Source organism: Gymnoscopelus microlampas, assembly GCF_963454915.1.
Source record: "Gymnoscopelus microlampas genome assembly, chromosome: 18".
Lineage (NCBI taxonomy): Eukaryota > Metazoa > Chordata > Actinopteri > Myctophiformes > Myctophidae > Gymnoscopelus > Gymnoscopelus microlampas.
Genome location: NC_139955.1, coordinates 18,086,322 through 18,100,325, shown reverse-complemented (window position 1 = coordinate 18,100,325; position 14,004 = coordinate 18,086,322). Strand labels below are relative to the sequence as shown.

At 44.4% G+C, this 14,004-nt stretch overlaps 1 protein-coding gene across 2 annotated transcripts in view; it reads left to right on the top strand.

The window, feature by feature from the left end:
• LOC311033760 (hepatitis A virus cellular receptor 1 homolog) overlaps nt 1–14,004 on the top strand; it is a 487,428-nt gene that overhangs the window by 71,477 nt on the left and 401,947 nt on the right. The gene's annotated exons all lie outside the window — the stretch shown is intronic.

Sequence of the window (14,004 nt, the reverse complement as noted above, 5' to 3'; positions counted from 1 at the left end):
AAATGTATGTTGGACATTTTCTTCGCAAATTCAGCATTCTTTTGTGTTTCTGTGTCCAAATGAGCAATTTAGAATTTAGGTAATTTTGCAGATGGTCTTCTTGAGTGACTGTCCAATGGTGGTGCTTGCCGAAAAAGACAGCTTGAAGATCAGTTATTTTCGGCAAGCGACACCAATGGAGTCTAAGGCAGGCTATTAAAATGTAGTTTTGTAAGTGCATTAGAAAAAATGCTCCTCGGAGCAGAGGTCTCTGCCAGGTCAGGTAGGTTATTGTGGGCCAGCAATGTTCGGAATTCGCCAATTAGGATGGAATATGAAAAATCGGACAGATCCTTCTTGATCACTTGAATTTTGTCAATTGAGATAATGTGTACCGATTTGCATGATGTTTGGAATACATTTGTAGGAGTAATATAATATTGTTTTGGTGCAAAAATTGGCCTCCATGGTGGCGCTATAATAAGGCAATTTTAAAAGGGTGGCATTTGTTCCTCAATAGTGCAAATGTGCATGCAAAGTTTCACAATCAGACTCTGCATTCATGATTTGCAGCATTTTGTTCAAATCAGGCCACTCCTGCAAACATAGCCAATCAGGATTTGGATAAAATCTGAAGGAGTAATATATATTCTTTTTTACATAAGTTGGCCTCCTGGTGGTGGCGCTATAAAGGCAGTTGTGAAAATGCAGGGCAAAGGTTTTAGTCTAGGGAGTGCACAAACAAAGTTTTACACAGATCAGTGCAGTTATAGGTAAAAACACAAATCGGCCTGTTATAGCGCCACCATGAGGCTGATTTGAACAGTTTGGACAAAATCTCTAGGAGTACTGTCAAAAAAATTGTTTAGCAAAAATCAGCCTCCTGGTGGCGCTATAACAGGCCCATGTGAAAAATTTGGGGCAGAGGTGCAGCTCTGGCATCCAGGGAGTTTCAGTGTGTGTGCACAGTTTCACTGCGATCAAGCCAGCGGTGCCGGAGATTAGCTTCCCACAGATGGACACACGGACGGACGGATGGACGGACGGAAGGACGGACAGACAGTGTGCAAACCTGGCATAGTGTTTCTGTCAACAAGTAGCTAGCATATGGCATATTTTCATTTTGCCGATGGGCCCTATTAGAGTGTTCCTAAACACTTAATAGCCGGTAAGCTATGCCTATAACTATCTATTGATTGTTAATTGATGATATTTATGTTAGCCTAAATATGTTGCGCTTTGGGGATTCTTTTATTTTTAATTATTTATTTTTACTATTACAGCGCAAAAAGTCTGGAAACTGTTAGCTATACCAGCAAACTCCTAAATTAACTTTCACTCTTTAGCAGTAGGAGAATGCTCTCTATTCTGTCATTGATTAATGAGAACAGATTGGCCTGGATGCTGACGATGTGCGGGGCGATCCGTCTAATTGAGGGGTGTCCCCGGCTCAATATTCGGGGAATCTCTCTGCCACTCAGCGGCCTAATGGGCCGTATTAACAACTCTGCCAGGACGCCTGCGGGGTACCGATGGATGTTCCCCCGGCTGTTCCGGATTCGGTAGCCGCGCCGGCACTCCTCGCTGACGGGAAATCAATGTGTTTCCCTCGCTGCTGACTGGATCTATATGTGCGAGCAGGCTCATTGGTAAACATTCTACGTGCTGGTTACAGTACGAGGGGACAGACGCGGGCGTGCAGGAGGAGAGGGCGGCTTAACCACCTTAATCAAATACAAATTGATTTAAAGTGATTTGATTGCGTACCAGTTTCCATATAAAAATGTGTTAAATTGATGTCATCACATATTCTACTCAAGATGCCTTCCATCCACTGCAGGTGATGTGACAGATGCCATTATTATGATCAAAGATGATTGTGATCCATGGTGGTTGGTGTCAGGGCGGGCACGAAAAGAAAAATTGGAATGGGACAGTAGCCTATAGCAGTGGTTCTCAACCTTTTCAGGCTATGACCCCCAAAATAATCATATTTGAACTGGGGACCCCCACCCTGACAAGCACTTGGAATGTAGGAGTTGAGGCCTTCAATTTTCGGTTCCACAGATAAATATTGTGAAAATAGCCTTTTTCAAATGTTTTGCCTCTTATATTATTTGACAATTTGACTTTCAAAAAAAATCCTTAAATTGTCACTTCACTGTCATCTGGGGACCCCCCCAAAAATCATGTGGGGAGCCCTCTGGGGGTCCCGACCCGCATGTTGAGAACCACTGGCCTATAGAAACATGCATGCATGCACTCAGGCTACACATAATAGGCTACATGCATGCAAACATGCTATAGCAAAACTGTTTAGATCAACAGCTGGCACAACACTGCATAGGTTTTTAGGTTTGGATTCTCTCCCAGGCGTTCCCTTTCAACCCCGTTTACCCCCATTAGAGTGATGAAGTCTGTCATTTATTATGGATGGTCTGACTCTGGAGCATTGCAGAGACTCCATAGTAAAGCCCAAACAGGCCCAGAGAAAGAGAGAGAGCAAGAGAGAGAGAGGGAATACATTTTTCCTTACTAACCCAGGGAAGGTGCAATTACAAATTATAAATTGTAATATGCTAGTATATTATGGTAATTCTCTACACCAGTAAGACGTGTATATTGATGGTGTTTTGCAATCAGGTTACTGAAAAAATCTTTACAGTTATTAGCCTATTACTACTTAGTAGCCTATAGTTTTACTTGTATTAGGTCTATAACCTTTGTATTTTTTTTTTTTTACAGTACTTGTATTACATCATGTACTGTTACTCTGACATAATGACATTTCACATCACATACATGTATGAGCATGTGACAAATGAAACCTAATTGAACCATTCTTTATTCATTCAGAGGTCGTTCAAAGAAGTTAGACTTAAACGTTGACATTTGTGATTATTTTTGTGATGAGCGCCCAGTAGTGTCCTCTATAAAGGACCAATCCAGGATGTCGTTGAACATGTAAATGTAAATTCATTTATATTCACATGCATTTTGAAAGAGTTATATGATGGAAAATATGCTATTTGGAACTTTCTCACTCCATCATAAGTCAAAATGTAGGTCTGAACAAACAATACTACTTGTGATTCCCAAAATATAGCAAACACATTTAAAAGTAATTAATATGTTGTCTATAATGTTAGACCTTCTATTAAAGCAGTAATATGTACGTTTTATGTACTTTTCTGGCAGAGAGAGGTAACTGCAACTGTAATACCTGGGATTCAAGCCCCTTTCTCCTGCATGGGAGAGCAAAACACCTAACCACTAAGCTTGAGGGAATCGCTGCTGCTTGGCCATTGGGCTTATGACCTTCAGGCAGTTATGTAAGCCAGGTGTCCTACCCAGCACCATGGGGTCTAACTTTCTCAGTGGAACAGAGTAGGGATACCACCTACAACCACTGTAGATGCATTTATATTGTATTAACATTGGCTACAGGGCACCCCGGTGGCTCACCTGGCAAAATGCATCAGTGCTGCCGGCTTGGGTTCGATTCTGACCTGAGGCTCTTGTTTGGCTGTATGTCCTTCCCTCTCTCTCCTTGTTTCCTGTCTATCTCTCTCACTGTTAACTGTCTGTATAAAGCATGACAATGTCCAAAATTAATCTAAAAACAAACAAAAAAAAATCAGATTGGTTCAAATAAGTTACAGGTTGCAGCTTTAAAAGCTATGTCAAACACCTATTCTCTAAGTCCAAATATAAAAATGCTGATTGGGCCTTAAACATATAGATACTAACAACGTTTAAAGAAATTGTCAAAAAGAGGAGAAGAAAAGCCATCTACAAGCTCACATTGCATCACAATGTAACACTTTGTGAGCTTGTAGATTGGCTTTTTGCTATTCGTCGTACAGTGAAGGATAAATTAGGGCTTAAATGGTTGAGTCACTCTGGATAAAATCGTCTGCTAAATTGTAATCCTAAATTGTAACAAAAGGTGCACATTGTGAAATTCCAGTCGTCGTCTACTAGCTGTGACACCGTACAGACAAATGTATTTGCACCATGTCACTGTCTGAGACTATCCCTCTCCATTAGGCTGGCTGAGACTGTATCATCCGCAAACCCAGTTAGACGCGGGTCTGCCCTGGCAGGGGGATTCACCTGGATTAGTTTGGGGAGACGGTCTGAATGTATAACGCGGCTGAGCTGAGCAGCCATGTGCCGCGAGGTGCCGTGGCGAGCAGAGCCAACGCCTTGTCTCCATCTATTGCTGCTGTCATGCATCAGTTACGGAGGTCGATAAATACACTGCAGTGAAAAAAAAGTAAATAAATAAATAAAAAAGGAAGAAAGAAGAGCGCAGAGAATAGATGAGAGAACTCATCATCTGATGACAATGTAATAAAATCAGGTTAGGGAAAACTCCCAGAAAAGTAATAAAGTAATAAAGATGATAAACAGTTCAACGGTAGCTGCTTGGGCCTCATGCCTTCACTGTGATACATGAAGAGAGAGGAAGCCAGATGCTGTAAGGACAAGGGATGTGTGTGTGTGTGTGTGTGTGTGTGTGTGTGTGTGTGTGTGTGTGTGTGTGTGTGTGTGTGTGTGTGTGTGTGTGTGTGTGTGTGTGTGTGTGTGTGTGTGTGTGTGTGTGTGTGTGTGTGTGTGTTGATGTGCGTTTCATGGTTTGCACACCTTTGCTGCCCACATAGCCAAGCCAGAGCAGTCTGATGAGACTCCAGCCTGCAAGACAGGCTCTCTCATTACACACGCATGCACACGCACCCACACGCGCACACACACACACACACACACACACACACACACACACACACACACACACACACACACACACACACACACACACACACACACACACACACCACTCTGTGCACTGCGTCAGTTAATATTTAATTATGCCCCAATCTGCCAGAGAAAAAGAGAGGGAGGACAGAAAGAAAGAAGGAGAGGAGATGGAACATATAAATGGATTGGAGGAAGAGAGAGAGCGAGGGAGAGAGAGAGAGAGAGAGAGAGAGAGAGAGAATCCTCTCACCCACTCACACTGGTGCAAATACCAGGCTAGTGCTGGCATTTATCAGCAGCCAATGCCAGGCGGGCCGTCATGGAGACAGATGCTCCTCTGCCGCCCACCATGGCCCCCTCCTCCTCCTCCTCCTCCTCCTCCTCCTCCTCCACCCCCCCGCCCCCCATGATGCAACCCCCCCGCCATTAGCATACAGGTGTACTCCGGTGGGGCGTGCCATGATGGCCAGACCGATATGGGGAGATTAGAAGGCGGGTGATGACAGTTACCAAAGCCTCAATGTTACATAATTTGGGAGGCGTGGAAACAGAAGAGAAGGAAGGGAGAGAGAGTGAAAGAGAGAGAGAGAGAGAGAGAGTGAAAGAGAGAGAGAGAGAGAGGGAGAGAGAGAGAGAGAGAGAGGGAGAGAGAGAGAGGGATGGGCGGGATAATGACAGAGAGAGGGGGGAGAGACAGAGAGAAGCTGATTATTTTAGAGTGAACGGCAGAATAAAGCTATCACAGGTTTTTTTCTTTCTCGCCACGAGGAGGAGGAGGAGGAGGGGGGGGGTAGGGATGGGAGTAGGAGGAGGTTTTAAGTTAATGTAACATGAAATGTGGCCTGGACGTGTCGTGGATCGTTGTGTTGCGGCCGGGGATTTTGGGGGGAGATGACAATTAAAAGAGAGAGAGAGAGAGAGAGAGAGAGAGAGAGGGCCCGATGGTTTCAGTCAGAGCGACAGATCCACGCTGCGTAGCCCGTAGTGACAGAGCGATGGAGGTGGAGCCACTTGATAAATGTCATTTTTCTCCAAGCTTTTTTCACTCAAACCCCATATGGTTGAACGGAGTCCCTCAGAATCAGAATCAGCTTTATTGTCACATCACAGGTTTTACAGAAGTAAAGAAGTGGGTGAAATTCGTTTTCGTGCATATAGTTCCCATATCCCATATCGTTATTATCTGCATAGAAGAAAGAAAGGGAAGAAGAAGAGGGGGGAAAGGAGATCAAACAAGAAAAAAGAAAACAACAACAAAAAAACGAATAACTAATTATCTGCATATCCTCAGGGCTCTATACAAGTCACTTTTCTGTTATTGTGCTGATCGACAAGCTCGCAATGCGTCGCGTCTCATTGTCAGCTTATCGATCTGCTATTTTCAGCGAAAGCTTTCCCCACAATACGGATCTTGGGGTTCAAGTGGTTAATGTGATGTCACCAGGAATGTGCTGCCATGAGCTTTTGTGCACATAGAGTGAGACGTGTCTGGGAGAAGATGAGCAGACGTGCGAGTGGTAGAAATGTGTCACAGCCACTGAAGAGGCGGGGTACAGGTGTCACCTATGTCACCTAAGGTGTCTCCTGTGTTTCATTGTTACTACTGTTGCTGATATATGCAGTGGTGGAAGAAGTACTCCGATGTTTTACTTGAGTAAAAGTAGCACAATGTAGAAATACTCGTGTAATGTAACGGGTTGCGCAGGTGTTTTAGGGTTAAGGCATGGTGTCGGAAGATAGCAACTTTTGCACGGGAACGCCCTTTGCGCCATGCTAAATCGGAACTTCGCCCAAAATAAGGCCCTTAATTTCTGCACACTAGTCATCATCACACATGCTGGCTACAGGTGGACAATGAACCGAAAATATATCAAAACTTGCTCATAGGTTAATAGAATAATCGAGAAGCAGAGTTTTTCTTAAGAATTGACTTAAACAATTAACTAATAACATTTTTATAATTGACTAAACCGATTAGTCTGATTAACCACTTAAGCCCTGTATTATACTTCATTGTACAATGGTTGCCTGCAAAAATAGCAATAGAATCTACAAGCTCATAAATGGTCGCATCGCGACTCGTCGTGAGCTTGTAGATCTGCTATTTTCACTACAGTTAAATAATAATAAAAATAATAATAATTCATTAACCCAATAGAGGCAAAAGTTTGAAATGATTGAGTCATAAAGCCCTGCCCTAGTAGTGCTGGCTCACGTTTCATATTGTCACAAAGCCACTACAATACAATTCCGGGCATTAGAGAGCATCACCTGTTCCAGCTCTGTCATGCCTTTAAGTGGCCAGGCATTCTTGTGCTCTGTTCAGAGAAGTCTAGGAATGCTGCTGTGGAATGCTGGCTTTGTGTTACTGTAGCGTGGCATAATTCTGCCGCCGATAAGATCAGAAGTTTTCTTTTTACTGTGGAACCTGACCTAGAAAAGCCTTGATCCCTAATGACACATAATCATCCAGCCCAGGCTGAATAGCAATCTGCTTGTATTTGCACTGACACTGTCTGCAGGCATCCCTGCAGTGGTGTAAAGTAACTAAATACTCAAGTACTGTACTTAAGTACAATTTGAAGGTTACTTTTCTTGAGCACTGGTATATCCATTTCTTGATATTAATACCTATAGGAGTACTTCTTCCACTACTGCATCCCTGTGGTATTATCCCCCATAGGCAACGGACCAGTGAGGGTGTATGTTTCTATCACATGGAACCAGGGCCATACATCCACAATCTGCATGCCTGCCTACCGTGTCTGCTGAAGGTTAAAACTACAATCTGTAAGTCTTATGTCCGTTGTCTCCCTCTCCTGACACTACAATACCTACCACCGCCAAACTACAATAGAAATGGCAGGGTATCTAGTGCCCAATCAGGTGCGGCGTTTGTTTCAAATAACTTTATTGACATTGCCGACCTGTCGGTGTTCTGAGTCCTGACTCCTGGGTCTAAATATATCAATGTAAGATGAGTAGGAAGACCACCTCCAACCACTGCAAATGTACAAGTTCAATTCAAGTACATTTTTATTAAAGTGCCAAATCACAACAAGTTGTCTCAAGACACTTTACATATAGAGCAGAGACCCGACATTGTCCCACCCTGAGCAAGCAATTCTTGCTACAGTGGCGACAGAAAACTCCCCCTTAACTGGAAGAAACGTCAGGCAGACCCAGGCTCTGAGGTGGGCGGCCATATGCCCAGTAATAATGTATTAACATACTCGGTTAAAATAGCATTTTATTCATTACAATAAGCCACAGATTGTAGATTTGAGAGAGACAGAGACACACACCCATTCCATCCCCTGTGTCCTGGGAGATGGGTGACTCACTGAGCCCCCGGCCTGTTTGTTTGATGAGTGTGACAAAGGATCTGACCTCCGACCTTTCAGTTGCTGGTGAGTCACCGGCAGTGCGATGAGGGACGGGGGAACCCCTGACCGAGTGGCCTCTGTGATGCCATGCAGAAACAGCTCATATTTACAGGTTGTCACAAACACTGTTTCACTTTTTGGCCAACTTGTTCCTTACCCCAGGGGATGGCATGACCCTGCTAGGTAACAGGCGGCCGTATGGTTAGAGCTGATGTCAGTCCGCTCTGTCTTTGTTCTTTTTTTGTCTTTTTTTCAATGTTTATTACAAAATATGGCACATTTGTAACAAGACATACTTACTTTATTTATTTATAACCATGTTGTATTAACCACTTTCTACCTGGAATTCCTATTTGGGGCATGTCATTATCTAATTTTCTTTTCAAAATTTCCCAAATCTAGAAACATTGCTGAAACAGCACTTCTACAAGCTCACAACCTGTTGTGGCCTAATTCATATACATTTGGGGGTCCTTGACATGAAAATGTTTGAGAGCTACTACTGTAGCTAACTTGTCAGAGATGAATCGCTGTGCTAGTATTGATGTTGAGCTGTTCTTAGTGCAAAATACAGCCCGAAGTTCTACCGTACCACTGTTCCTCTCAGCTTTTCTCTTTCCACCTTGTCTAGTAACCCAGCATGTTGCATGTTTAACATTTCACCAGCCTCATTGTCCATCAATCAACTGCGGCAGAGAGAGAGAGGTGAGCAGAGCAGAGTGGACCAGCCGGGTCGGGTTCTTCATCAATTTGAGTCCGCCCAGCAGACCGCGTCAAAGCCGTCTGTCTGTTACGCCTTACTGCTCAGGGACAAAGCTCCTCATTGGCCGATAGGTCAAGCTGACTAGAACCCTCTACAATTCACGCCACCGACAACCTCATACAGGGAGGAAGCAAGGGAGGGCGGGAGGAAGAGAGAGAGAGAGAGAGACACTGAGAGAGCGACATAGAAAGACAGAGCGATGTGGCTTCACAGGGCAGACTAAGCAGCAACTGGTTTGTTGTTTTTAGTGAACTGGTCTGGGTGTGACTCATGTGTGTACTCAGAGCAGACAGAAAACTTCCAGACTCCCAGACCTGTTTTTATTCTACGGTCTTCAGATTCTTTTTTCTTTTTCTTTTTGCAAGGGATTTTTAGCTTTGATTTGTGTCCACAGCCACATGGCCTGCAGCCAGTCCACATGTGTTTGTGTGGAGGAGAGGTTTTATGTAGCGTGGGTTTATTTTTGTGTCAGTCAGTCATGCCATCACTCTTGTTCAGCGTTTAGCCCTTGAAGCAAACTGGGAGAATAGAGAGGAGGGGATGATGGCATGCTATTTTTTATTTTTAAAATCCTTTTTCCTCTTTGAGTTGAGTGTTAAAAACACAACATCTGAGGTGCTGAGATTGTTTGTAAACACACCCGCGAGTCGATCCACCTCTATTGCAAAGAATTACCTACTGTCTAGTGTGTGTGTGTGTGTGTATATATACTGTATATATATATACATACATACATACATACATACATACATACATACACACACACGCACGCACGCACGCACGCACGCACGCACGCACGCACGCACGCACGCACGCACGCACACGCACGCGCACACGCGCGCGCACTCGTATATGCATGCACGCACACACTTGCATGGGTTCATCATGCAGACACACACGTTTGAGTGTTTACGTTAGAGTTTAATATTTGAATCAGAAGACAAACAGTATCCTTTGGTCCGGTGGCCAAAGCTGTTCTCAATAACTTGAAATGACAGCCGGGGAGGCGTATCTGCTCAGGTGAGAGTTATTTGTTTTGCACTGTACAATCTGCAATAAGAAGATAGAGAGAGACGCAGTGTCTGATGGAAAGACACAGAGAGAGAGAAAGAGTCAAAGAGAAAGTTTACTGCCTCTTGGTTGCTGACAGGTGGAGCCTCAAGGCAGCATATGATGGGTTGATTCAGGTAAAGACCCCTCCCCCCTTAACCCCCCACCGCCCAGTAGGAGGCAGTCGATTTGGGATCGCCTACAGGGCAGAGGAGATGTTCAAAAAGTCCTGCCGCACCGCTAGGATCATACAATAATCATTCGGTTTCGAACGCATGGCTGCACGTCAACAGTCATGATGGTTGCTGAGGTACGCACACACGACTGCAAAACAACATGAAGTGCAAAAGCTGTCGCACACTACCAAGAAAAAAAAAATACCCAGGAAAAAAAAACTCAAAACAAGCAAAGAATGGAAGAATGAATAAATAACTATATAACTGTCAGAAGTGGTTGCTTTATGGGACAGTGGGTTTTTCAGTGGCCAGCGGCCCCGAGGGCCAGTTGTCACTTTGGGTCACCTGGTGGATGTGAGTTGAGCCTTTTCACTGAGGATTCACCGGAGAAGCGTGTGGATCAGAACGCCGCCACATACAGCCGGTAGATACGGTTTCTCTTCAACCACAACTATTAGCATCGCATTTGCATTCGAGACGGCTGTAACAGAGGCCACTGAAGTATGAATTATTTTTCTTCCACGTCGTTCACTCGACACTGTCAATCACATCATTGTGTTTACTTTAGACATTGCTAGTGCTTAACAATTTACATGAACTACTTCGGGATTACGGGGTCATGGGCCTACTCTACTCTATCCCTCTTACTTCCCTCCCTCTCTCTCCTCTATCCCCCACTCTCTCTCTCCTCTCTCCCTATCTCTCTTTCTAACTCTTTAGTCTCTCCCTCTCTCTCTACTCTCTACCTCTCTCTACACTATACCTCTCCCTCTACTCTCCCTATCTCTCTACTCTCTCTCTCTTTCTCTCGCTCTCTTTCTCCACCCCCCTCATTCTCACTCTTCGTGTTGAGCATTTGAGGACAGCTGGGTTTTCAGTTAATGGTAACCTGGATAAATAATACATATATAATGCAGTCATTTAGCTTAATGGGAGGAACGTGACTGGTGAGCAGTGCTTACATTAAAACAGGGTGAGAGTTCAGCGGAGCCGCCGCATGCTCACAGCAGGCAATGAAATGAAGAAAGCACTGTGCAAATAAAACTAAAGACACACAGTGGAGGCTGTGCATTGATGGTTGTTTAGTAATGATGGCAAGGAGAAAATGGGTTGGGAATTTGTCGCACCGTAACAACATTCGCAATCACAACAGCCCAATAGTGTCTCTCTTCCTTCTTTTGTTGCTGTTGTGTTTGTTTCCTTTTTACCCCTCCTTGTTTCCTTCCTTCCGACCTTCCTTATTGTCCCGTCTGCTATCAGCTGGAGTCAATATTATGGTCAATATTATTCTTAATCATAGCCAAGCCGATTACTGCACACAGGAGATGAGTACAACAGCTGGTTTACCTGGACTGGAAACAACACCTCACTGTGTACCTGTTGCACCCACCACAGTAAAGAGTCACTAATCACACACACACACACACACACACACACACACACACACACACACACACACACACACACACACACACACACACACACACACACACACACACACACACACACACACACACACAGACACACACAGACACACACATACACACACACACACACACACACACACACACACTGTTTGTGTTTGTCTAGCTATCCAAACAGACTGTGCGCATGGCACATTGAACACAAACACACACCCACTTGTACCCTCAAATTCACACACAGCACCTCATGTCCTTACATGCATGCACACTCACCCAGTGCACACGAACGCGCGCACACACACACACACACACACACACACACACACACACACACACACACACACACACACACACACACACACACACACACACACACACACACACACACACACACACACACACACAGCTCCACACACAGCTCCACACAATTAAAATAAATCTTTTGCAAAGACCACACGGTGCTGCTGCCTTTTCTACCAGCCAAACAGGGGAACAATTCCATAGCAACACCAGAGCAATGTTTACTTATGAGAATATTGGGATACGCACAGTTGGAAACATAAACAGTCTTAGTGTCATAATTCGTTAGCAACAAGATTTCTCTCAGTATTGACTCGAAAGAGTCAAAGACAGAAAAATAATGTGAGCTGGAAAGTCGTGAACTTCCATTTTTCTCGCCATGGGATTGTGACAGAGTGTGTTCTCATTATGAGCACACAGACAGCCCTCCAATGGCTCTTACTGTCTCTCAGTCTCACATGGTCTCCTGTGCTCAGTCAACTCATTCTCTCTCTCTCTCTCTCTCTCTCTCTCTCTCTCTCTCTCTCTCTCTCTCTCTCTCTCTCTCTCTCTCTCTCTCTCTCTCTCCATCTATCTCTGCATTCCCAGACAGCGTTAGCAGTTCAAACCCTCGCACTGCGGCACTGTCACACACCACACACTGGTTGCCATGGAGAAATCATCCTTGTCTCCAAGGTACCCAGGTCTATTGTCTTTGTCTTCTTTATTTAGATGAAAACATGATTTGTTGGAAAAGATCCACTTTTCTTTTTTTTCCCCCTCAGCTTTTCTTTACGGCTTTTTCTATTCTTTCTTCATCTTCCTCCTCCTCTTCCTCCTTGTGCGCGTGAATGCGACATCGCATGATGCGTATTGCTTCATTCTGCGCCTTTCCAGGAGTTTGACTATACACTATATGCGCGCGGGCGAGCACCAAGCTCGTCTGATGTTTTGTAGCAATTAATTTCACTGTGTCTGCGTGTCAGCGCCCCAGGAGGGGGCCGTCTGTATAAAAGTTTCCCCCCATCGCCACTGCTCTCGCCAGGGCTTATAATTGCCTTCTATTACCAGGGCTGGGTGTCACAGAGTCTGCCTGTCTGTCACCAGGAGACTCAACGAGCAGCACAGGATGAGGAAAAGCAGCTGAAATTTTCTGACTGCTGCTGTTTTTGACATTGGAGTTGATGCAGGGCCTCTCTCTCTCTCTCTCTCTCTCTCTCTCTCTCTCTCTGCACAATAAAGTCCTCGGAGTTAATTTAACTCCAAGAGAGTAAAAATGGACCAAGGGTCCATTTGGGTGGACGTTTTACTGTGCGGCTTGCCATCCAAGTCTGCAACACTGGGTATTTACCATGCAAACCCACAGTGAGTTTTACCAGCCACAGTGTATGGGGCAGCTGTTTTGGAGCCAGCAACATCATAACCTACATACAGTAGCTCTCTTTTACCTGGCTCAGGTGAGTCACAGTCAGTAGCGAGGGAGAAGAATGCTCAAATAATGACAAACAAACGCCTTGTAAAAAGAGCTGAGAGGCACCCAGATCTAACCTTTGACCCCGTTCATTTGCATTGTTTCCAACCCTGCTTACAGCTGTAATCAAGTTGCTGCGGCTGTGGCTGCTGACAGTGTGTCGTTGAAAAACCAAACAGGAAGTGATGTCACTTCCCATGCTCCGTGATATCACTGGGCTGTGAGTCGGAAAGAAAGAACGAGAGAGTGACAGAGAAGAGTGTGAGGCTGGCGGATGGAAAGAGGAAGTTGTCTATCTTTCGTTCTCAGTCAGCCGCTCTGTGGAGGGCTGGGCTCAGACAGGCCATGTGGTCTTGTTTAAGGCCAGTCAGACAAATAAACTGATCTAATTTGAGACACTTATCTTCTTTGCTGGAGAGACTACAAACACGTACTCCTCGCCTCCAGTTTTAGCCCCAGATCAGCGTCTTGAACCACCAGACATAAAGTTAATTTAAGACATTTTATCATCATAATAATAAATGTTTTAGTCTAGACTTTGCTGACTTGGAGGAGTTTTAATAAAGTTAACTTACCTACTTACTGTATCTCTCATATTCACTCTCTGTATTTGCCTAGTGATTTATTGCCCCATTGGTTTTACGCACTTGTGCTTATTTTTTTATTTTTTTATTTTTGTTATGTTTCATCATTTTTTGGGATGACAATAAGATTT